Here is a 3773-nt window from a genome sequence, read left to right on the forward strand (position 1 = left end):
GTTTGCTGTGCAGCGAGTTCCTTCAAAGAAGCAAGCTATACAGGACATAAACATAGTAGATAAGTGTTGGGAGCCGGCCATGGAGGCCCACTGAGTGTTAGGGATCAGGAAGGGCCGTTGACCCCAAGATCACTAGGATGCCTTCGGGAGCTATTGACCCCATTTCCTCCCCCTTTCTACTCAGCACTAACCAGATTAAGCTCCTGTGAGCTCAAAACATAAAAACTCTGAGACCGGGACGAACACAAGCCAACTTTAGAAGCTCATTGTTCCCATTCTGCCACAAACTGCAGTTTTGGCTTTCACACAACTTATAATTCAAACTCGTGTCACATCTAAGAGCCTTAGTATTGGTCACAGGCTTCTGGGTCATGATCTTAGGATTTATTGAAGGTGTAAATTGTAGAATATAGTTTTAGAAGACAGCCATTTTTGAAAGAATGCAGCTGGGTTACTTGCAGGTAGCCCACTGTGAACTTTGGGATGGGCCACTTTTGTTTGTAAAGTAAATACTTAAGCTTCTATAGAATTTTTAACTTGGCATAAATCAATAAGCTTAGGATGAAAAAGGTTTATAGAATATGTCAGTCATGGATTAGATTATCCTTTGTTATGGGATTTTAAGATTATCATATGAAAAGGATTTAAAGGCAATCATTGATTAAGTTTTCATGGATTAAGGTTTCTGGTGGGTGGGGGACACCCCTCCCACACCTGACTTTGTGTATAAAAGACCCGTTGTAATTCCCAATAACACACATCACTTCTGCACTAGACTGGAGTCCAGACTCTTTCTCTCTCGCTCTCTCTCTCTGTCTCTCTTTCTCTCTCTCTCTCTCTCTCTCTTTCTTCTTCCCCCCAATCACCAATGCTGTCTCCACCTTTGGGGTACCTTGAACCCAGCTGGAGCTGGTCTCCAGCAAGTGGCGCCCAATTTAGTTTACAGCAGGTCAGATTACGAGCATTCCAGAAGAGAATATTCTTATGATAGCAACATGGAGTCACGAAGTAGGGACCAGGAAAAACACAGAGAAAGAGAAAGAGATATGGATCCGAAAAGGTCCCAGAAATACCCATCTCCTGGGAGAAGAAGCCCAGAACCATCAGTACCCCAGAATTCCTCTGCTCAGGATGAACCTACTGCAAAGAAGAAGAAAGATGAGCTGGATCCTCTTCATACTCATACTGGTGGAGCATATATTCCCCCTGCAAAGCTCAGGATGATGCAAGAACTGATTACAGATAAAAACAGTTTAGCATACCAGAGGATGAGCTGGGAAGCCCTAAAGAAGTCAAACAATGGCCTCATCAACAAAGTCAACATTTCCAATATAAGTATCATTATTCAAGAGCATCTTCAAGAAAATATAGTTAGAGGAAGAGGACTGCTTTCCAGATCTGTTTTGCAAGCACACAGTGCTTCTCCAATCTTCACCCATGTTTATGCAGCATTAGTGGCAATTATCAACCCAAAATTTCCACAAATCAGAGAATTAATACTCAAGAGGCTAATTCTCAATTTTTGAAAAGGCTGTCAAAGAAATGATAAGTAACTTTGTCTGACTGCTTCAAAATTTGTGGCACATCTTATTAACCAAAAGGTGGCACATGAAGTTTTATGCTTAGAGATGTTCACTTTGCTCCTGTAAAGACCAACAGATGATAGTGTTGAAGTTGCTATTGGTTTTCTCAAGGAATGTGGCCTCAAATTAACACAAGTGTCACCAAGAGGAATTAACGCTATATTTGAATACCTTCGAAACATTCTGCATGAGTCTGAAATTGACAAAAGAGTTCAGTATATGATTGAAGTGATGTTTGCTGTACGGAAGGATGAATTCAAGGACCACCCCATTATTCTAGAAGGACTTGACTTAGTGAAAGAAGATGATCAGTTCACTCATATGCTCCCTTTGGAGGATGACTATAATCCAGAAGACGTTCTTAATGTTTTCAAGATGGATGCTAATTTTATGGAGAATGAAGAGATGTACAAAGCTATTAAGAAGGAAATTCTTGATGGAGACAGTGACTCAAACACAGACCAAGATGCTGGAAGTAGTGAAGAGGAGGAGGAGGAAGAAGAAGAAGAGGGAGAAGAAGATGAAGAAGGACAAAAAGTGACTATTCATGACAAAACAGAAATTAATCTAGTCTCATTTCATCAAACAATTTATCTTGCTATTCAATCAAGTTTAGATTTTGAGGAATGTGCTCATAAATTGCTGAAAATGGAGTTTCCTGAAAGCCAAACAACATGATACTTGATTGCTGTGCCCAACAAAGGACATATGAGAAATTTTTTGGCTTGTTAGCTGGGCGATTTTGCTTGCTAAAAAAAGAATATATGGAATTCTTCGAAAGTATATTCAAAGAACAGTATGATAGCATCCATCGCTTGGAAACAAACAAATTGAGAAATGTTGCTAAGATGTTTGCTCACCTTTTATACACTGATTCACTTCCATGGAGTGTTCTGGAATGTATAAAACTGAGTGAAGAGACCACCACATCATCCAGTAGAATTTTTGTCAAAATATTTTTTCAGGAACTGTGTGAATACATGGGTCTTCCTAAACTTAATGTAACATTAAAGGATGAAACCCTACAGTCATTCTTTGAAGGATTATTACCCCGAGATTACCTCTATAGGTCTTGGAGGGTTAACAGATGAATTACATGAGCATCTCAAAAATACACCAAAGGTCATCGTGGCACAGAAACCAGATGTTGAGCAAAATAAATCCTCCCCATCCCTTCCTCTTTGGCATCCTCCTCTTCAAAGTCTGACTCCTCTGACTCTGATTCTGACAGCAGTGATAGCAGTTCAGAATCTTCCAGTGACAAGAACGAGTCTTCATCTACCAGTAGTCATAGCTCTGCCTCAGCTAAAGACTTAAGAAAAAAGGGACAAGGGAAGACCAGAAATAAAGAAGTAGATAAGTTGATCAGGAATCAAACACATGACTTTGTGTATAAAAGACCCATTGTAATTCCCAGTAACACACATCGCTTCTGCACTAGACTGAAGTCCAGTCTCTTTATTTCCCTCTCTCTCTCTCTTTCTTCTTCCCCCCAATTGCCGACACCATCTCCACCTTTGGGGTACCCTGAACCCGGCTGGAGCTGGTCTCCGGCAGATAAGTCATTCTGTAAGTACATGAATGGTAGTTTTGCAAAACTTATTGCATACAGGGAAAGAAAATTCATATCTAGAGCAAATGTGTGTTCCAGTAAGAATAAAATGCTGCCACTTTTAGGATGGAAGTCATCCAGTGTAATCAACCTGCCATCAATGGAATCTAACCTTCATAGGGAATGGTGTCATATCAAGAATCAGTTTCAATTTTTGCTGCTAGCAGATTCTGCACTCACACGTCATAAAAGTCTATGTTGCTGAACACATACCTAACTTTCATCTCTACTAAAATGATCATTTTATTCATGAGACCATTGGAATATGAAAGAGGTGGCTGAAGAGACTTACTGGTATCCACAGAAACTGAGATAATTCTAACTCATTTGGTTGTTAAACTCCTCCTCTACCAAGGAAACCCTCTGTGGAGCATTTACCTGAATCACAAATGTTTTCACTGCCGTTTGAAGTGGTGTGTGCACATAATTCTTTCCCAGATATCTTATCTCAAATATTCCAATCATGTTCCTTTCAAGTTCTTGACCATTTATATAAATCATTGACCACAGTCCAAGGATTGGTATACAGATGTACATTCAATTATTTATCTATCTAAGCTAAATGAACAACCAGGTAT

At 39.7% G+C, this 3773-nt stretch overlaps 1 pseudogene; it reads left to right on the forward strand.

Moving 5' to 3' along the window:
* The first annotated feature begins 903 nt into the window (after nt 1-903).
* LOC103265339 lies at nt 904-2973 on the forward strand (annotated as a pseudogene).
* Nucleotides 2974-3773: the final 800 nt, after the last annotated feature.

Source organism: Carlito syrichta, unplaced genomic scaffold, assembly GCF_000164805.1.
Source record: "Carlito syrichta isolate Samal-C Ts95f unplaced genomic scaffold, Tarsius_syrichta-2.0.1 Scaffold306466, whole genome shotgun sequence".
Lineage (NCBI taxonomy): Eukaryota > Metazoa > Chordata > Mammalia > Primates > Tarsiidae > Carlito > Carlito syrichta.